The sequence below is a fragment of the Sciurus vulgaris genome (assembly GCF_902686455.1).
Source record: "Sciurus vulgaris genome assembly, chromosome: Y".
Lineage (NCBI taxonomy): Eukaryota > Metazoa > Chordata > Mammalia > Rodentia > Sciuridae > Sciurus > Sciurus vulgaris.
This window is the reverse complement of record NC_136481.1, coordinates 3,620,894-3,643,626: the sequence shown is the minus strand read 5'-3', so window position 1 is coordinate 3,643,626 and position 22,733 is coordinate 3,620,894. Positions and strand designations below refer to the sequence as shown.

Here is a 22,733-nt window from a genome sequence, read left to right as displayed (position 1 = left end):
TATTCTCTGATAGCAAATACGTTGTTAATGCTATTCAAAATTAGAATTAACTGGTCTGCTCTACCTCAATTCCACCATCACTAAATATTTACAATCTTTACAAAAACTTATTTGGGGTAGAAAAAGCCATTTTTTTAATTGGGCATATTTGGGCTCAAACTGGCCTTTCAGGTCCTCTAGGTTTACACAATGATTTAACAGACATGGCTACTAGAGACCCACATATCTTTGATGCACTTGAAAATGCAAAAAAATTTCATTCCAAATTTCACGTAAATGCTTCTACTTTACGTTTATGCTATCAGATTCCTAAGGCAATAGCTCGGAACATAGTCAAGGCTTGTGCTGAATGTGCTACACTTATTCCTAACCCCTCATTAAGAGTAAATTCAAAAGGGCTTCAGCGCAATCATATTTGGCAAATGGATGTAACTCATTATTCAGAATTTGGAAAACTACAATTCATCTATGTGTCAATAAATAACTTTTCAGGATTTATTATGGCCTCTGCTTATGTTGGACAAAAAACCAAAAATGTAATAACACACTGTTTACATTCTTTCTCCATCCTAGGGGTCCCCAAACAAATTAAAACAGATAATGGTCCTGGATATACGTCCCAGGCCTTTAAACAATTTTGTTCCACCTTTGGTATTCAACATGTCACAGGAATTCCCTGTAGTCCTACTGGACAAATCATTGTTGAGCGTGCCCATTTAACACTTAAAAGCATGCTTTATAAACAAAAAGGGAGAATAGGAGCATCATACAAATCCACAAAAGACAAATTATCTGTTGCCTTGTTCATTTTAGATTTTTAAAATCTGGATTCTGAGGGCCGATCGGCTGCTGACCATCATTCAGAGCCTAATAAAAAACATCTACCTCAAGTGCTCTGGAAGGACATTCTATGGGGACAATGGAAAGGCCTGGATCCAGTGTTAATCTGGACCCAAGGGTCTGTTTGTGTTTACCCACAGGACCCACAATTGATAATTTGGGTGCCTGAAAGATTGGTCAAGTTTTCCTCAATAGAAAACCAAGAACAACAAGAAGATGTGGAAGTTCCTCCAACTGCTGTTGTTGATGATCCGTCACCATGTTAATGGAGGAGCTGTGCGTTACCTATGGGGGACAGTAAATGTGTGGCCTTGCCCTTTGCCCCTTACTAACTCTTCCAATCTATATTCTCCTATTCTTACCACTAATTCCACATTAGGGTTACCTACTGTACCCTTTTCTCCTGACTTAGCACCTTTCTCAATGGCTCCTACGACTTAGCAGGTTATGTGGGAACCTCCCCCCAAGTTTGGCTATGGTAGATCGGTAGTCAGAGATGAGTACGATTCGTGAAGAGCTCATAGCAACCTAAGACAGGGAATGAAGATATAAGCTTCATTTTCCTTTGACAGCTAAGGATGTTGCTCTGTCATGGACAACCTAAGACAGGCATGGTCTTTTTATAAACAAACAGGGACAAACAGGGGGAGATGTGGGCTGGTGGGGAGCCAAAATGCGTGGTTGGTATGCCTGGAGAAAAACAGGAAGCTTTTACAATTGACTACATGTGGTAGCCAATAAAGAATAAAGAGACCCCTTCCAATAAAGAAGGGGTCTCTGCGATCCCATATCAATTGTTGTAAAGTCCATAAAGGACCGGAGATGGCAGAGGTTAGAGTAAAAAGTCCTACACATTCCAGATTAGAAAGAGCTTGAACCACATAAATTACGAGCTTAAGCTCGTAATTTCTTAACCTTTAACAGGATTGGGTGGACATATCTGATCGAAATTGCTTATGCATGAGACTGCTTATATATTGAGGGTGAGACTGCTTTTTGGGAGTTGTTGTTGTTGGGATCAGAATAAAGAATTTAGTCCATCTTCTCTCCATTCTTTCCCCTCTTCTGAGTCCAAAAATATCTCTGTGCACTTCTCAGAGAAATTATTTGGCCTTTGAATTTAGGTATGAAATTATGTAGGAAAATATTAACATCCATTTATAGCCATGGGAATTTGTGTAAGGTTAATCATACAAATACAATTGTTACTTATGAAACATGCAAAATTAAATTGTGGGCTGACAGGGAGCCAAAGGGTGTGCTTGATATGCCTGGAGAAAAACAGGAAGCTGTTACAATCGGCTACATGTATGCTTGAGCTCGTGATTGTTTCACCTTTAACAGGATTGGGTGGACATATCTGATCGAAATTGCTTATGCATGAGACTGCTTATATATTAAGGGTGACAATGCTTTTGGGGGGTGGTTGTTGTTGTTGAGATCCGAATAAAGAGATTACCAAATTCTGGGATATGAGTAACATCCATTTGCCACAAATGATTAGGTAAAAGTCCTTTTGGATTAACGCCTATAGAGGGTGGATGATGGAGGACTGCACATTGGCCACAAGATTTAACAATAGCATGGGCAGCATCTTTAGTAATGTTGAACTTGAGTTTTAGAGTCATGGAATTAACATGAAACTGTTGAGGGAACTTTTGAGCAGCTTCCACCACAGAAAAAATATGTATATCTCTAGTAGCCATATCTGCTAAACTATTTCCCTCAGTTAAGGGTCCAGGCAGATTAGTATGCGCTCTAAGATGTCCAATAAAGAAGGGGTCTCTGCGATCCCATATCAATTGTTGTAAAGTCCATAAAGGACCAGAGATGGCAGAGGTGAGAGTAAAAAGTCCTGCACATTCCAGATTAGAAAGAGCTTGAACCACATAAAGACTGTCTGAATATATGTTAATTCGGGTGTCAGAGAACAATTTAAAAGCCTGGATAACAACTAGAATTTCAGTATGCTGAGCAGAGGCAACTGGGAAAATAAAAGTTTGAACTTTACCCTGGTAACTAATAGCTTCGGTCCCTGTCTTTGAGCTATCAGTGAATACCACAGGAGTCATCGGAATAGGCTGATATCTAGTAATTTTTGGAAAAATTACATGATTGATACAAAATTGAAGATAGGAAAATGGTTATCAAATATAGCTTGGGTGGAACATTTAATAATAGTCCATAAATCTGAGGAATTATAAAGCCATGAAAGCTGTTTTTTGTTATCAGGAGTTATAATGCTAGTTGGATGAAATCCACATACATTAATAGAAGATTTTAGTGCCTTTAATATTAGTTGAGCTACGGTTGCAGGATAAGGTAACAATATTTTAACAAGGGAGCAAGCTAAATGAACCCAAAATAAAGCCTCTTCTTGCCAGAATAGTCCAGTAGATAGATAATTTTATATCTGGAGTAACAATAAATTGTAACGGCTTTTTTGGATCAATCCTGTCTACCTGTGCTAGGTCAAGTTTTTGTTGTACTAGCTTAAGAACTTGACGTGCCTCAGGAGTAAGTACCCTGGGAGATGTTGGATGAGGATCTCCTTGAAGGATATTAAGTAGAGGAAGTAACTCCCCAGTAGATAGACGTAGGTAAGGTCGGATCCAATTTATATCTCCTAACAGTTTTTGAAAGTCATTTAAAGTTTTTAGATGATCTATTCTAATGATAGTTTTTAGGGGTTTAACTGTAGTTCTATTTAACAAAGTTCCCCAAAATTCCTGAGTATTGCCAAATTGTACTTTTTCTGGAGCAATAATAAGCCCCCAGGATTTAAGTTGTTTCACCATCTGAGAATAGACATTCTTTAACTCATTTTCTTCAGGATGACATACCAATATATCATCCATGTAATCATAAATGATTAATTTAGAATCCAATTGTTCAATTGGTTTTAAAGCTTGGTCAACATAGATCTGACACATAGTAGGACTATTAGCCATACCCTGTGGCAATACTACCCATTCAAACCGTTGATCAGGTCCACGATGGTTTAAGGATGGAAGAGTAAATGCAAACCTCTCACTATCAGTAGGATGTAATGGAATAGAGAAAAAACAACCTTTGATATCTACAATTAAAGTAGGCCAGGGGGTTTCAAGATGGCGGCCTAGAGGGTGGCTGCATTTCATGTTGCTCCAGGACTCAGGATTCAAAACAGGAGATATTGAGACACTTGGGACCAACTCAAAGCAGCCGGGTGACTCTCACCCGTTGGGAAGGCGTCCCGGATGGGACGGTGGTCCCAGAACACTTCGATTTTCATGGCATTCTCAATCTCCTTACAGACAAAATAATTAGTAAACACTGTGTACTTCATCCAGTTTTCAGTTTAAAATTTGATTGAAACATAGAAGATGAATTATCTTCCAGGAATCACTTGAGTTCTGAGCTACTGAAAAGCAAGCAGAATATATACACAACAAAATGAATGTGACAAAGCCACCATCATGTTACTGCTGAATTACTACTGACCTGATTCTCCGGGATAGTGTTGATAACAATTTCTTTACCTTTTGGTTTTCTGTTTCTTTTTTAATTTTTATAACAGTCATGTGACAAAAATGAAGACTACTCAGGAATATAAATATAATAAAACAAGCAGCTTAGTTTCCAAATGTGAAATCATGTTACTGTTGAACATAAATTTTATATATATATATAATGTACATATACCAATGTCCAGATGAAGAATGGTGGAGAGTATAGTGATCTCCAGTCATATGAGTAAAAAAGGACCATGAGAGTTTCAATGTCAAAGTTGAAGTAATAATGTAATAGCAAGTATCTTGAGGATCCTATCAGAATTATTTAATCCATTTTATTTTAACTATATATATGTCCTTCCATTTGTCCTACTATTTAGTAAATCCAAAGATATGAGAGGATTTCAGCCTAGATAAGTATCATTTCTCATCAAAAGAATTTACCTGAGTTAATTTGTTCAGATATATAATTTTAGAATGTTTTTCGTACCTGTATGGGACCCTCTGAAACTTCTCTTCCTGTATCCTCTTCTTTAAAAAGTATCAAGTTTCCTGACACACTCTCATGAGAAGATACAAGTTCCACATCTAAGAAAGAATGTATAATAAACATAAAGAATTGAGATAGGGCTATCGATCTGAAGAGGAAATGTTCTGAAAGCTCACAGAGTATCAGGTATCAGTAAACTTTTATATTCCAAAGTTAATAGTATATATGCCGAGAGTAACCATCTTGATTTCCAAAGTATGAACTCAACAAAGACTTTCATTTACAAAAATGACTCTGTTTTAATATATCTTGTCAGCTTTTCAAGTATTTTTATAGGCAGGCTGCATTATCAGAAAATTAGTAGTCTAGAGATGAGTATGTCACTCAGTAATGAGAGTGCATTCCTGGAATGCCCAGGGCCAGGTCTTCATTTGGAGGAAACAATAAATAAGGGAACAAGTAGCTGTCATTACAACAGCAAATGTACCAAAAATACTATGATTCTCATTGGAATGTTTCATATGGATGCCACATATATTATGGTTCCTGGTAAGTTTGGAGGTGAGAAGTTTGTAATTGTAAGTTGCATAAATATATGAGATACAGTTATCCAAAGAAAAAAATCTCAAAGCTTGCAGAATGACAAGATAAAAATAAACACCTTATTTCAAAGTCATTGATGTATACACTAAGAATACCACATTGGTGTTTAAGGAATAAGCTCCCTCAAGTTGTTCACACAGGAAAATGAGTCTGGCATGATGTATCTTGACAATTGTTCAAGTAGTCTCATGAAATGTTTAGCAGAACAAAAAATTAGCTATCTAGAAATATCTATGGCTATTTAGTAAAGTTCATCACTGGCAGGTCCAAGACATGGTTTCATTTCAACACACTAATACAGTAATAATAATAATAATAATAATAATAATAATAATAAATGTAGCTCTCCTTAGAACAACCAATGAATCCAAAATGCTGAGTTTCTCGTCCAAATGACTGCTATGGATGCCACATATATCATGGTGATTGATAAGTATGAAGGGGAGAAATTGGCCATTGCAAGTTGGCTGGATTCTTCCAGTCCATACTGTTCAAAGCATCTCTGGACCAGAAATAGTCTCATCTTGGTTTGAAGGCAGATAAACAGAAAGAAGCTGAATTTCACTCTCTCAGTTTCAACACAATTCCCTTCAAAATTACCTAGCAAATTCTTTGGTAACTTCTTCATCTTCTCTTTCTAGTAACACTTCCAAAGCAACTTCTAGAGGTTTGTGTATGAACTGTGAATTTTACATTCTTTGGATCCCCACTCCTTCTTGCCTCCCTATATGGGAAATATATCATAGAAGTATAATTTCTGTGTCTTTGTCTTTTGAGACCATCCCACTTGCCAATGTACATGCTCAAAAGGAAAGCAAGACTTACGTCTGGACTTGATATGTTCTCTCCTGAAATATAGGAAAAATAGGATTCATTTACATTTTCTAAAGGGACACAACTTCCCTGGCTACAGACAATGTTATCTGTGAATGAGGATCATTGTATTCACCTTAGACTATAATGGAAATGTAGAAGAAAATATCTGCAGCATCAGAATGAGATTCTGAACATGGTCCCCAACAATCAATAATTACAGTTTGAGATTTACAGTGTGACTGCAGTCTTCTTCCAATTCTTCTACTCTAAAATGAACTTAGCTCTGGTTTCCTCCTTATGATGTCATCCTAAATGAAAGTTTAAATGGAGTCATAATGTTTGCAATGGGAATTTTAGATATTTTTGGCTTGGCAATCATTCCATAACCATTCACACATCTTTCTACTTCCCCACTTGCTGTTTTTGCCCTGTATATATCTATGTGTGTGTGTGTGTGTGTGTGTGTGTGTGTGTGTGTGTGTGTGTGTATTTAATCTAGGTAGTAAAAGCATGTTGCATTAATTAAATTATATATATATATATATATATACATAATTTGTGCTAAAAGAGTTTAGCTCTGAATGATCAGGTATTTGCTACTCAAATGTTTTCAAAACAGTAATTTAGGAAGTTTGAAAAAAAGTTACTTATGTATCAACATTTTAACAGGAAACATTTCTTATCACGCTTTGAAATTCTGGGTTTTTTTTTTTCCTTAGATGACTTGAATTTTCTATCCTCCACTAAGTATAACTGTTTCTTTTTTCTTCATTGATTCCCTATACTAAGTATGTTTCTAAATCTCCCTTCCTTCTTTCTCTCTTTTACTTACTTCCCATTTTCCTATGATCAAAATATGTGTCAAAATGCAATTCATAATTCAGTTCTTTTAGTAAAATCCCTAATTTAATCTGTACTGAAATTAAATAAGATATTCCCCATTATTACATTCCTTTTTTTTTCAGCTATTTAAAAGGAACACTATCTGAATAATAAGAACATACTAGTGATTAAGGTTGAAGGCAATATTCTGTCTAAATTATTTTGTACTATATAAAGAGATAATATATTTTTACTATATTCATGTGTATTATATAATACATTACCTTGTATGTCTTTTTTCTCTCTTTTTTTGCACATTGAGAGGACTCTTCAGATATACCAGAATCACATACCTCTGGATGTTACTCAGAGACACTCTGATAAAACTGTAATTAATCCATAGTATAAAGATTTCATCATCACTCTTTAGAACTCACCATAATTCTAGTTGTGAAATCATGGGAATTGGAAATTAGACCAGTACATTTAGAGCAACAACACATTCCATAAGACTCTGCTGCTGGGGTAAAACCAGGGTTGAGAACATAGAAAATGCTTTCTCTGATAAAAAATAGTCAATGATGTTCCTATATCCAAAACTACTAACCCAATTGTTTAGTTAGCCAATGTGGCATTCCCCATCAAATCTATGCATACAGGAGAAATTATATTTAAAACTGTTTATACAAATGCACTTGATGTTACACAGTACCCAACATTTTTAACACTGATCAAAAATTTTCATTTTAAATTATGACACTGAATGTGATGAGTGTTTCAAGTCTGTCACACTGTTGTACTTGCTTCATTTGAGTCATCAGAGTCTTCTAAATTTAATGTCTTTCTGAAAATATTTATGGAGCTAAAAATCACATTTAGAAAAAGATGAAGGTAGAAAGAACAAAGGGGATATATTTTACTTGGCAGGAACAACACAGGCAGTTTGGATAGAATATACAACAATTTCCATTCAAGAAAGAACTAACATGTATTACAGTGGAGAAAGGTGTCAGCACAGACTCATAGAGTATTATTGACTATTTCCAGAGATGAAGGTCAGATGAATAGGTGTGTTGCCACATAATGAAAAAGACATGCTGTAGGAAAACACCGGAGAGCCACTACAGAGAGCCTGCAACCAGATGAAACACAATATGTTGGTTTTGAAGGAACAAATATAGAAGGAAAAGCCTGCAGCACTGCCAAGGGAAACTGGCTGGGTGAAAGACAGGAATCACCCTTCTGGTGGGCTGAGGAGAATCTCTTCAACCCAATTAGGAAATGGAGATAAGAAATAGATTTAAGAACAAGAAACACAAATTACCTAAATTATGAAAAACTTTTCATGTCCATAACATTCAGGGAAAATTATGCGAAACTCCACTGACATTTCAGCTCACCCAGTCACATTAGCTTTTATAAAGCATTCAAATTAAAAATTCTAGTGAGTATGTGGGAGAAAAAAACACACTCTGAGACAAACTTAGGCCTTCCACTCTGGAAAGCAGAATGAAGATTTTTTCAGATCACTAGAAATATGATCACCATCTGTCCCAGCTTTCCTATATTTTGCTCTGAAACCCAATTTAATAAAATCATAATTGCATGACACATGACACATGGCACTGAATTTAAGCAAATTAGTTTTTAATGATATATCAAAATGAATCCTTGTAATATAGAAAATAGCCCTAAATTTTCTAAAATATAAAAATTGTAACGTGAATATCTCCCTCATTTTATAGAAGGATAACTGTTTATAGGGAAAAATATTTTATAGATTATCACCAGTTCTAATACAACATTTTCAGTGTAGTCTTGGACTTTTGCCTAAAATGTCATGTAAAATCAAATGCTCTGTACAATCTTTGAAGTAGAATCAAAATCTGTGTGCAGGAGTCTCTTCACTCAGGGTCATTTATTTAGGTTTTCTTGTGGGGATATCAGAACAAAAATGGTTTTCTTTTTTAGCCTTTCTAAATCTCAACTGTGTCTTAAAGTGGAGAGTTGGAGGCATGCACAAGAAGAATTCTGGTGGATGTAGGAGAAAAACTGAGACACAGATCTGCTGAGTACTCTAGGCTGATAGAGCATGGTCCTGTGTTCTACTTAAAGGACAGATTGTCATGGTACTTAAATTTAAAAGGGGTGGTGGCAGCTCTGTGACACAAAGTGCCAGGGATATGTCTGGAAGAAAACTGGCTTCATGCAGAACCACAAACATGAGCAGATCTCTCAGGTACAGTCAACCAACTCTGCTGAGAGCATTTGGAGTTGTTGCTCCATTTTAATCACAAAATATTTGGAGGCACTCCACTGGCAATTACAAGAGAGTTCTGAGGGCAAACCACTTTTAGAAGGGTCACATCATAAAGACTCTCTGTGTCAAAGATCAGAAACCACTGCATGTTTATACCTGCAAGATACAATAGAGAGTTCACCTCAAAGGATGCTGAATGTTCACACTGATTTTATGGGCTCCAGAAAGTGACTAACAGGAATGTGCTGAAAACTCTCATCAGGAAGATGGGTTTAGTGCCTGTTGAAAAGTTTGTAGAATAGATGACCACATGGGCACTGCACTTTCAAATGGTTTCTTTGAGAATAATGATAATGTGGGAGAATGACTGTGAAAATTCAAGTGACAGACCAGTCCAGGATTGGTGGGGCAGGATCGGTTGCAATAATTTTCAGCAATCCTTAGAAGAAATTACAGATTCTGCAAGAAGGTCATGTCAGCCAGACTACAAGAACATGCAGTGGAAACCCTTACTGATGAAATATTGCACACCCCAAGATCCCTGCCTGCAGAGATTCAGAAGAGGTGTTCAAACTACAGACTTGTCTCCAGCCTCCATGGACCAGAGGGTTTGTCAGGCAGTTTCTACATTAGATGGACTCATGTCTCTAAGTACAAAAACAAGTACTGAGTGTGAGTTTTCACCTGCAACCTGCAGGGTTCCCTCAGCACTTCCTGGGTGTCATCAGCAAGTAAGGAGCAGAAGAATTCAGCTTCTTCTTTGCACTAACTTGACAGGCCAGTTAGGGATGAGCACATAAGGAAATATATTCAATCTGCTTCCCATAAACTCCCAGATTCAAGGACAGAATTGTCTCTAATTCATTAGCATTAGTGTAAGGGAAATCTGAAGCTTAGGGAGTCTTCACTCTTGTCATTATTTTTTGGTCTGTAATTTGTATGAGGTTTCCACATCATTGATTTTTTTCACTTTCTATTTGATTTTCTGAGATAATTTAATTCATTTCTTGTATTTGTTCCCTGGATTCCTTTCTTATTCTCATTTTCAAACTTTCCTTTTCTCTTTTAATTCCATGTTTTCCTCATCCACTCTTTCATCTCTTTACTCAAACCAATTTTCTTTTCGTCTGTTTTTAAAATACTTTCTGATCAATTTTATTTTCACCCAGGCCTATATTTTCAGTCAGTTTTACATTATTCCCTACTCCTTCTCTTCAGTTTGTGGTGTTTTAGAGATCATTAAATATATATATATGTGTATATATATAGATATATACACACACACACATATATATATATATATTTTTTTTTTTTTTTTTTTTTAATTTACAGGAGAAACATGTTTTGATTTAAGCTTAGATTACTGTTCCTTAAAGAGATGCTGGTGAGGCCCCCAGGCCGCGGCACCAGGACCCCAGGATTGAGCGCGGGTCTGGCCCTCGGGGTCCGGGGCAGCGCCCGCGCCAGCGCCCAGGTGCCAGCCCGTGGGAAGGTGACTCACGGTGCCCGGAGTACCCGAGCTCCTTCCGGTCGAGACAGCAGGGTGCTTCCGGCCGGAAGGGGCTCCCAGATCCGAGCGGGGGAGATCTGAAAGGAAGTCCCGCCTCTGCCGCGCCACCTACGCCGCGGACGCCGCCGCGTACCTGGCCCGGTCCCGCAGGGGCCCGGGGAGATCCGAATCTAGATCTGCCATGATTGAAGTGGTAGTTGAGTTGAGCCGCGGTCCTGTATTTCTGGCGGGGAAGGCACTAGAGTGTGTGGTAACCGTCACCAATCCCCTACGCCCTACAGCTACTTCTGCATCCAGTGAGGCTCTGGCTTGGGCTAGTGCCCAGATCCACTGCCAGTTCCATGCCAGTGAGAGTCGAGTAGCACTGCCTCCCCTGACTCTAGTCAGCCAGATGTCCAGCCTGACAGCCAGACTGTCTTTCTGCCACACCGAGGTGAGAGAGGTCAGTGTATTCTTTCTACTCCACCAAAAAAATTCTATTTTGTGACCTGAGGCTAGACCCTGGAGAGTCCAAATCATATCTATACAATATCAGTGACGGCGGAGGGAAAGTTGGGACATTTGGCATCTTCAAATCTGTGTACAGACTTGGCGAGGATGTGGTGGGAACCTTAAACTTAGGGGAAGGCACTGTAGCCTTGTTTGCAGTTTTCAGTAAGCTTACAGACTGAGGAGCGTGTACAGCCTGAGTACCAGCGATGCCGGGGAACAGGGGGTGCTCCCTCTGTGTCCCATGTGACTCATGCCCGGCACCAGGAGTCCTGCTTACATACCACCAGAACCAGCTTCTCTCTCCCCATCCCTCTCAGCTCTACCCCTGGCTTCTGCACTGCCATTGTGTCCCTGAAGTGGCGATTGCATTTTGAATTTGTAACATCCCAAGAACCAGGATTGGTACTCTTGCCCCCTGTGGAACAACCTGAATCTGCCACCTGGACAGGTCCTGAGCAAGTGCCCGTAGACACCTTCAGCTGGGACCTCCCCATCAAGGTGCTGCCTACAAGCCCCACCCTGGCCTCATATGCTGCTCCAGGCCCCAGCACCAGCACCATAACCATCTGAAACTGGCTCATCTGCTCACCATGACACTAATTTCTTCAAGATTCCGAGAACTTAGCATGTGGACTCTAGTTGGAATCCACTTTTTCCACCTGGAACCAAATGGCATAGACAGTGTGAAACAGGCTGGGCTGGGAGTGTAGCCCAGTGGTAGAGCATTTGTCTAGCATGTGTAAGCCCTGGGTTCAATCCCAGCACTGGGGAAAAAAAAAAAAAAAAAAAAAGAGAGAGAGAGAGACAAAGAGAGGCAGACTTTCAGCTGTAGCATTAATTTATTTATTCAGAATAAATTGGCAGCTGCTAGTGGTTTCCCTGGAAGTGGCAACAGCAGTGAGCAGTCTGCAGACAGGTGATCAGTTGAGTTTAGCTAGAGTGAGGAGCAGGAGACCCAGGAACAGGGGTGTTAGCTGAGCCCCACTCTAGGTCATGTCCTTCCCCTTTACAGGGCAGCCGAGGGTCATATTTTTGCACCAGGGGGAAGTGGCAGGTTCCTGCCTCTTGATGTACCTCACACTCAGCAGGGAAGTCGATGGGGTGCTGAGACCTAGGGATGGGGAAAGAGCTCACAGTGAAAGCCCACCTTCACGGTCCCCCGTTCTTTCTCACTGCTGCTGTCTTCCCCTATCCTCCTTTAGTGTTCCCTAGTCCTTCTACCTAAGCTCTCCCTACCGTACAAGAACTTTTTGGTTATGTAGCAGGAGTATTTTCTTTCTAGATCTGCTTCCACCTCCCTCGCTTTGTGGCTTGAAGCTTTATCGTTCTCATTTTCCTAAGTACCTTCAGGTCTGACCAGTCTCATACTGCTCTTCTATTTATTCTTACCTCGCAGCAATCTAGTCACTGCCTGGCCATCCCTCAGTCATTCACATCAGAGGCATTCCCTCTGGCCATTCTTGGTTACTCATGTGTCACAGCAGCCCACACCGACAGGATGCAGGCAGGTGCAATGGAAACAGTCCTTTCGGAGCCAAGACTCACCTAAGGTGAAATATTTCCCCTCATAGTGACAGGGGGCTAGGGAAAAGTGAGAAATGTTAGTAGGCATGGGAGTGGTGGTAGCACTCGGTCTCTTCTGGTCTGAGGTTGGAGAGAGTCCGTGAGCCCCATATTTAATCTTTCTTTTCTGTTTCACAGCTGAAAGGAATCTAAGTATTTTGATTTAGGATCATCTCTACAGCCCTCATCATCACCCCCAAACCTGTTCCTTATTCTTTGCTTTACTCATGTCTCATCCCACTTTACCTTGAGCTTGGAAGTAACACTTGCTGTGGACTCCTGGGTGCTACAAGAGTAGAGACATCACCAAGCAGATGATCCCCCAGCCTCCCAGGATCCCCTTGGTCTGTACAGCCCAGAGCAGCCTCAGGGCCATTCTTGCAGCACAGCCCTCTTGGATCCTTCTTGGCCTCTTCTGTTCAGGATACTTGTCCTCTTGGCTTTGCTTTGCTTCGCTCCTTGAGCCTTAGTTTTTCTCTTTTTCCCTGGACTCCTTTCTCACACCATCTCCTTGCCCTCTGCTCTCCAGGCTGGGATGTTTATAAAGTGAGGACCCTGGTCCACTGCTGAGTAGAGCTGGAAAGGCTGTAACTCTGTTTCCTGAGGTGAGGGCATGAAAACAAGAGGTTCAGCTTTAACAAGCTGTGAGAGCTGATTCATGCCCCAGCACAGCTAGAGGGAGGGAGGTGGCCGTGGAAGGGGCACTGGACTGGGCAGTTCCCCAAGCAAGGAGGTGGGAGGGATGAGGGCCCCAGGTGGTCCCCAGATCTCCTCCCTGAACTGGAGAGAGGAAACATTCCACCTTCCCCCACCCCACCCTCCACTACCACCACCAGGAGTGTGTGTGCTGGGATCCCTGCCTGAACCGGAGGGAAGCATTTCCTGGGGATGGCTAATCCTGTGCCTTCGCCACACCAAGGAGCTGCAGCAGGGTGCAACAGCCAGAGGCTCCAGGAGAGCAAACAGGCACCTGGAGTGGAGAGCCTGTTTCCTTCAGATCTTGGGGCAGGTTTTCTTTGATACATTCAAGAAACAGGGCTGCCCCTTAGAGATGACAGAGGTGAGGGGTGTTTTCTTTCCCCAGGCATCCCAGAGATGAACTATCCATTTTTTATCACCCTCAAACATAAAGCACCTGCAAAACTGCCTCATGTCTGGGGATACTTCTGTCCCCCTGTCAAACAAGAGTATCTTCTCTAAGCACCCTAAACTTGAATCACCTGTTTTACAGGGATGCCCCATCTTTCTTCAGGGTGGAATGAGGCTTCAGGAATTTATCCTTTTGCACCTCCTTTGAGTTTTCAGCAGGTTCCAAAGGACTTTGGTGGGTGATTGAAAGTACAGGTTGTAGAGACAGGCTACTGGGATTCAGATCCTGACTCCACTTACTAGCTATGTGACTTTGGGCAGGTTCCTTCATCTCTCTCTCAGCCTATTTCCTCATCTATAAGTCAGGGATAGTAACACCACATCATAGAGTTGTTATGCAGTAGTGTAGGGAATGCTCTTAGCACTGTCTCTGGCACATAGCTACTGTATTGGTACTAAAGCTCACAGACAAAATGGGTGACATTCTTGTCTCTGAATGACATTGAGCATCTCTGCACAGCTTGAGGGCGTCTGTTGAGGACTGCTCTCATGGCCAACTTCTGTCCCTTTCATACTCATGCTCCACGTCATCCCTTCACCTCCTTCTAAAATATGCATCCAGAAATATTTTGATTTTGGTCCTAGTATTGAATTCCAAATGTCTGGCTGAAAAACAATGTTGCTGATAAACCTGCTTTTTCTTCTTCTGAGTACCCTCACATCTACCCTCAGAGGAGGTATCCTTTCTCATTTCTTCCCAGCTAACTTTGGGGCTCCTGCTTTGTTTTATTAGCATTTGATCCATTTCTTCCCATCCCCACTCATGTGGCCGCTCAATTTCGCCCTTCTGACCACTTTAATCTTAGCCTTTTGGGTACTAAAGGCCCTGGTCAAACTGATTTCTTTGAACTTTTCCACACTTCGAAGGCCCATGTTCCAGCTATTCCCCTCCCACTCATGGGGCTGATCACTACCTTTTTTTTTTTTTTTTACCATTTTCCCTTCTAAATCTCCCATTTACTTCAAGACTTATTCTGTCACCTATAGATAGAACTACTTCTGGCAAACTTTTCCAGAGGACCACCCTGTCACCTCTTCATTCAGAAACGACTTTCAGTGTACTTCAAACTCCTAGAAGTCCTCTTCCAAGATACTCTTTCCCCAGGGAAGTGCCACGCAAAGAAAGGAAAACTCGAAATTGCAGCAGGGTACCCTGAGGTAGGCTGGTGTGGGGGATGCCATGGCCTTGGACAGCTCACTTGGTTGTAGCCCGGGAATTAGAAGCCCTATCTGGCACAAAGGCCCAGAAATCTTGTCAATGGTCAGTATCTTTGATTCTTTTTTTTTTTTTTTTTTTTTTTTTTTTTTTGGTGAGTGTGGGCTGTCCAGCCAATATCCAGGAAGCTGAGCCATAGACTACCTTCTTCATCCTGGGGCCAACTGAATAGGGGGTGGACGTGAGTGGGGAGCTAGAGAGCATGGAGGTGGAGGTGGTGACGCTGGAATATGAAGGGGCCCACTGGTCATCGGTGTGTGAGGTTATGGGGACAGTGAGGGTTAGTTGCCTGGAATGGACATGCAGTCAGTATGTAGGGGTAGGAATGGGGGCTTTTGGAAAGAGCTTGGTGAGCTAGGATTCCTCTACCACAAGTTAATGGGGTCATGTACGCATTCCTTTTAGTGTGTCCATGTGTAGGGGCTGTCAGTGTTTGGGGTCCAGCCCTCTTGAGTCCCAGGGGAATGGCCGTTTGGAGCATAGTGGTGTGGGGCTTGGTGGTTGGCGGGCACTGTCTGTGCAGGGACAAGGAAAACATCCGCCGGAGGCCCAACCCGGCAGCGCTCCAGCGGAGCGGGCAGGTGCGTGCGCTGGGTGAGGAAGTGAGCGCATTCCGGCCCCTTCTCGGCTACCCGGCCTTCAGTGAGTCACTGCCGACCCCCATCAGCCTGCAGCCGGATAGGAGCCACCAACTCCTCGACCAGGAGGGAGAGAGAGCAACGGCCTTTGGGGATGGGGCACATGGAGATTCGGGGGCCCCCAAACCCCAGAAGGATCTTGGAAAAGCCCAGAGAGTTACGGGGGAGGGGTATCTGAAGGGACTGTGTCCTGTTGGTACAAGGGTGAACTGCAAAGTACAAGGAATACCCTGTGACTGAAGGGAGTTTTATGGGATCAGAGCCCCTGGGAGAACTTTATGTGCAGGGAGGTGGCCCCAGAAAGTTCACATAGAGAGAGAGGGGGATCCTGGGCAAACCGGGAGTCATGAGGTGGTAGAAAAGGAAGAGGAACCCTGTTGACTGGAGTACCAAGAAGGAAACTCCAGCTTGAGCCTTGGAGAACTGAGAGACTCAGTGCAAGGAAAGATCCTCATTAGATGAGAGGTGGAACTGGCCAGTTCCAGAGATGAGGTCCAGAGGCCTGTGTGGACAGGGGAAGATAGGTAACAGTTGTGGTTTGGTCATTGAAGGCTTTCAGTACCCAGATGAAGAAAGCCAGTTGGTCTCCTAGGTAAAACAAAACCATCATTGCTCTGTGTCAGAAAGAGGTGGCTGAAATGCAAAATTATGTGTCTAGCATTACTCTCTGCCATTTAGTTTTTGCCAAAGAAATTGAATACTAATCTCATTTTTATAGCCATTTGAAATTGCATGAGTACATCTATCAGGATTAAGTAATTTTGTTGAATTTTTAAAATAAAGAATTTTAAATAAAATTGAGAAATTGAAAAAAAAAAAAAAGAGAGATGCTGGTGAGTGAATCAAACACATTTGACACATTCAGTTGCTGACTTGATGTAGAGGTATACACCCTGCACAGACACATCCCAAATAAACCTGCACAATCAAAGGACACACATAACAGTGGAAAAGAAACCTATTCAAATGCATGCAAAACATTAGCAGTCCACACAAGAAAAAAAGAGGAAGAGGACACATCCAAACTTCCATGCTTTCCCAGCCTCTGCACTCATGTGCTCTACTCTAATATCCACTAGCAGAATGATTAGAATATCTATTGTTTCTCTTGATTCCATGAATGGAAAAGTAAATAAACTGGAAAGTTATTGTTTGTGCCCTAACAGCAAAGGACCCATCCTGAAAGATTCTGATTCTGTTTACAGGCAGTTTTGTGTCTAATTTGAGCCTATTATCTGTATCAGCTAGACACTGCAGTCAAGGAAGAATAAAAGTTTTTTTTTTGATTCATTGTATACAAATGGGGTACAACTACTGTTTTTCTGGTTGTACACAAAGTAGAGTCACACCATTTGTGTAATCATACATGTACATAGGGTGATGATGTTTGTCTCATTCTCTTTATTTTTCCTTCCCTTCTTCCCCTCCCCACCCCTCTTTTTCCTCTACGGAAATTTTAACCTCTGCATGAATGAGAGAGAATGTGAAATGAACATTTCAAGCCTTTTGGAATGATGGTCTTTTAACTTAAATGTGTACAGTGAACAGTGAAGTTATGTATCTTCATTGTTTCAACTAGTTATTCCTAAGTCTAGAATTTATTCCTCATCACTTAAGGATGCCACACAGATAAAAGAGCAGGATATTTTAAGAATTGCTATGATACAGTTTACATTTAAGCTGCCATGATTTCTAAAGCTATTGTCATTCAAAATCATTTAAGTACTTTTAGGCTTAAAAATTTAATTTCATATATGTACCCAAATGAGTTGTCTATAAAGTCATTTCATTTGGAGCAATTTACCTTCTGAAGCAAGGAAAAGAGAAATAAAGCAGTAATTTATCTTGACGTATCTACATACCGGCTGCTGATTAGTTTCAGTGCCATCAAGCCTGTCCTGCTTTTTGGATGATGACATGTCAAAATGTGACTCTGCTGAAAAATGCAGAGTTAATTAAACTACTTACAGCCGTTAGAATGTGTAACAAGCTATCCAAACAAAAAGCAATGGTATATATTCATTTTCCCAATATATTTCAATTTAAGCTTACTTTAAGTGAATACTAATTTTTTAAAGTTTTGTTGTTTGTGGGTCTGAGTACTGTACTCAGGGACTTTGTGTATCTTTGGCAAGAACTATAGCATTTAATTCCCAGGCCTTTTTATTTGGAGAGTGTTCTCTGTAAAGTGACCTGACTGGCCGGAAAACTTCCCTTGGCCTGCCACAGCCTCTCAAATATCTGCAATTACAGATGTTTCCCCTTCTGTGCCTGTATAATTGAGATCATTAAGGAGTAATTTTACTATACCTATACCTCAGAACACCACTTGAAGGCACATGAGGTGTCAACAAGTTCAATGCATACAATAACTCAAAAGTTCATTAACTCAAAGTAAAAGGAAATTTCATGGAAAATTTTTAAAATTTCCTTGAAGACAAGAAACATCACACTATTTATTATCTCTTCATCCAAATAGTAAGGTTTCAACAATAACTGTACATCATTCTCATTGTCCCAACTGAATGATCCCATTTCAGGATCATCAAAAGAATGCCTTGTTCCTTTTCTATTACTTTTTATCTTGACTTTTACATTTTTTCTCCTTTCTTTTATTAGGATCTCTTCATCTAAATTTCAGGAGAGAGTGTTCTCTCATAAAACAGTATTCTTTTTATAGCAAATGGATAAATTAAAGAATGTATGATAATACATTGTGTGATTTCTTATTTTAGAAATAACCACATTTTGGGTAGAGGGGATGGAATAAGAAAAACAAATATTTATGAATTAGTCAATTTACTCAAGTGTCATGATAGAGTTGGTACCATCTTCTAGATATGCTTTTTATGTATTTCACAGACTGGTCTTGACCTACTGACTTTAAGCACACTCAGTGTCCTCAGTCTCACAATCATCTGAGCCTATAACCCAGGTGTCCTACAATATTTTTAAAATATTCAGTGAAAGAAAACCCACATGAAAATCCCACCAACAGGTATAATGATTGCAATTAGCAATTGTAGAAATATCTAACTGAAAATAATATTAAAATAATTGTAGGAATATCTAACCTAAAGTTTATTTTTTTATTGTAAACAAATGGGATACATGTTGTTTCTCTATTTGTACATGGATTCAAGGTGTACCAATTGTGTAATCATAAATTTACATAGGGTAATGTTGTTGATTCATTCTGTTATTTTTTCCCTTCCCCCCACCCCTCCCACCCTTCTTTTCCCTCTATACAGTCCTTCCTTCCTCCATTCTTACCACCCTCCATAACCCTAACCCTAAACCTACCATAACCCTAACACTAACCCCTCCCACCCCCCATTATATGTCCTTATCCGCTTATCAGCGAGATCATTTGTCCTTTAGGTTTTTGAAATTGGCTTATCTCACTTAGCATGATATTCTCCAATTTCATCCATTTGCCTGAAATGCCATAATTTTATCATTCTTTATGGCGGAATAACATTCCATTTTATATATATATATGCCACAGTTTCTTTATCCATTCATCAATTGAAGGACATCTAGGTTGGTTCCACAATCTGGCTATGGTGAATTGAGCAGGTATGAACATTGATGTGGCTATATCTCTGTAGCGTGCTGATTTTAAGTCCTTTGGGTATAGGCCAAGGAGTGGGAGAGCTAGGTCAAATGGTGGTTCTATCCCAAGCTTTCTGAGGAATCTCCATACTGCTTTCCAGAGTGGCTGCACTAATTTGCAACTCCACCAGCAATGTATGAGTATACCTTTTTCCCCACATCCTAGCCAACACCTGTTGTTGCTTATATTCTTGATAATCTCCATTCTAATTGGGGTGAGATGGAATCTTAGGGTAGTTTTGATTTGCATTTCTCTTATTACTAGAGATGTTGAACATTTTTTCATATATCTGTTGATTGTTTGTAGATCTTCTGTGAAGTGTCTGTTCATTTCCTTAGCTCATTTGTTGATTGGGTTATTTGTATTCCTGGTGTAGAGTTTTTGGTTTATATATTCTTGAAATTAGTGCTCTATCTGAAGTATGAGTGGCAAAGATATTCTCCCACTCTGTAGGCTCTCTCTTCACATTACTGATAGTTTACTTTGCTGAGAGAAAACTTTTTAGTTTGAATCTGTCCAGTTGTTGATTCTTGCTTTTATTTCTTGGGCTATGGGAGTCCTGTTAAGGAAATCTGATCCTAAGCCAACAAGTTGAAGATTTGGACCTACTTTTTCTTCTGTAAGATGCAGGGTCTCTGGTCTGATTCTGAGGTCCTTGATCTATTTTGAGTTGAGTTTTGTGCAGGGTGAGAGATAGGGTTCAGTTTCACTCTGTTGCATATGGTTTTCCAGTTTTCCCAGCACCATTTGTTGAAGAGGCTATCTTTTCTCCATTTCATATTTTTGGCCCCTTTGTCTAGTATGAGAAAATTGTACTTATTTGGGTTTGTGTCCATGTCCTGCACTCTGTACCATTGATCTATCTGCCTATTTTGGTACCAATACCATGTTGTTTTTGTTACTATTGCTTTGTAGTATAGTTGAAATTCTGGTATTGTGATGCCCCCTGCTTTGCTCTTTCTACTGAGGATTGCTTTAGCTATTCTGGGTTTCTATTCTTCCAGATGAATTTCATAATTGCTTGCTCTATTTCTGTAAGGTACATCATTGAGATTTTAATTGGAATTGCATTGAATCTGTATAGCACTTTAGGTAGTATGGCCATTTTGACAATATTAATTCTGCCTATCCAAGAACATGGGAGATCTTTCCATCTTCTAAGGTCTTCTTTAATTTCTTTCTTTAGTGTTCTGTAGTTCTCATTGTAGAGGTCTCTCACCTCTTTTGTGATATTGATTCCCAAGTATTTTATTTTATTTTTTTTGATGCTATTGTTAATGGGGTAGTTTTCCTAATTTCTCTTTCTGAAGATTCATCACTTATGTGTAAAAATGCATTGGATTTTTGAGCATGGATCTTATAACCTTCTACTTTACTGAATTCACTTATGAGTTCTAAAAGTTTTCTGGTGGAATTTCCAGGTTCCTCTAAATATATAATCATGTCTTCAGCGAACAGGGATAGTTTGAGTTCTTCTTTTCCAATTCGTATCCCTTTAATTTCTTTGGTTTGTCTAATTGCTCTGGCTAGAGTCTCAAGAACGATGTTGAATAGAAGTGGTGAAAGAGAGCATCCCTGCTTTGTTGTAGTTTTTAGGGGGAATGCTTTCAGTTTTTCAAGAATGATATTGGCCATGGGCTTAGCATAAATGGCCTTTACAATGTTAAGGAATGTTCCCACTACCCCAATTTTTTCTAGTGTTTTGAACATGAAGGGTTGCTGTATTTTATCAAATGCTTTTTCTGCATCTATTGAAATAATCATGTAATTCTTAACTTTAAGTCTGTTGATATGGTGAATGACATTTATTGATTTCCAGATGTTGTACCAACCTTGCAACCCTGGAATAAAACCCACTTGATCGTGATGCACTATCTTTTTAATATATTTTTGTATGTGATTTGCTAAAATTTTGTTGAGATTTTTTGCATCGATGTTCATTAAAGATATTGGTCTGAAATTTTCTTTCCTTGATGTGTCTCTGTCTGGTTTAGGTATCAGGGTGATATTGGCTTCATAGAATGAGTTTGGGAGGGTTCCCTCCTCTTCTATTTTATGGAATACTTTGAGGAGTATTGGAATGAGCTCTTCTTTAAAGGTTTTGTAGAACTCAGCTGAGAACCCATCTGGTCCCGGACTTTTCTTTGTTGGTAGGCTTTTGATGACCTCTTCTAATTTATTGCTTGAAATCGATTTATTTAAGTTGTGTATATCCTCCTTGTTCAGTTTAGGTAATTCATATGTCTCTAGAAACTTCTTGATATCTTTGAGCTTTTCTGTTTTGTTGGAATATAGATTTTCAAAATAGCTTCTAATTATGTTTTGTATTTCACTCTTGTCTGTTGTGATATTTCCTTGTTCATTCCGAATTTTAGTAATTTGAGTTTTCTCCCTCTTTCTCTTTGTTAGTGTGGCTAAGGGTTTATCAATTTTGTTTATTTTTTTAAGGAACCAACTATTTATTTTGTTAATTTTTCCAATTGTTTCTTTTATTTCAATTTTGTTGATTTCAGCTCTGAGTTTAACTATTTCCTGTCTTCTACTACTTTTGGTGTTGGTTTGCTCCTCTTTTTCGAGGGTTTTGAACTGTAGTGTTAAGTCGTTTATTTGTTGATTTCTACTTCTTTTCTTGAATGCGCCCCATGAAATCAATCTTCCTCTAAGTACTGCTTCCATAATGTCCCAGAGATCTTGATATGACATGTCTTTTTTCTCGTTTACTTCTAAGAATTCTTTTATTTCCCTCCTGATGTCTTCTGTTATCCATTCATCATATAATAGCATATTATTTAATCTCCAGGTATTGGAGAAGTTTCTGTTTTTTATTCTATCATTTATTTCTAATTTCAATCCATTATAATCTTATAGAGTACAAGGTAGTTTCTCTATCTTGTATGTGCTAACAGTAGCTTTGTGGCATAAAATATGGTCTATTTTAGAGAAGGATCCATGTGCTGCTGAGAAGAAAGTGTATTCGTTCTTTGTTGGATGGTATATTCTATATATGTCTGTTAAGTCTAAATTGTTGATTGTGTTATTGAGATCTATGGTTTCTTTTTCAATTTTTGTTTGGAGATTCTATCCAGCAGTGAGAGAGGTGTGTTAAAATTGCCTAGTATTATTGTGTTGTGGTCTATTTGATTTCTGGAATTAAGAAGGAATTGTTTGACATACATGGATGAGCCAATGTTCAGGGCATAGATATTTATGATTGTTATGTCTTG

The 22,733-nt window shown here is 39.6% G+C and overlaps 1 pseudogene across 1 annotated transcript; it reads left to right on the top strand.

Annotated features, from left to right (window-relative positions):
• Positions 1–11,016: 11,016 nt before the first annotated feature.
• Positions 11,017–16,663, top strand: LOC306652034 (RAB6A-GEF complex partner protein 2-like; annotated as a pseudogene). Its single transcript has 2 exons — positions 11,017–11,182; positions 11,274–16,663. The product of its transcript is annotated as an RAB6A-GEF complex partner protein 2-like (transcript).
• Positions 16,664–22,733: the final 6,070 nt, after the last annotated feature.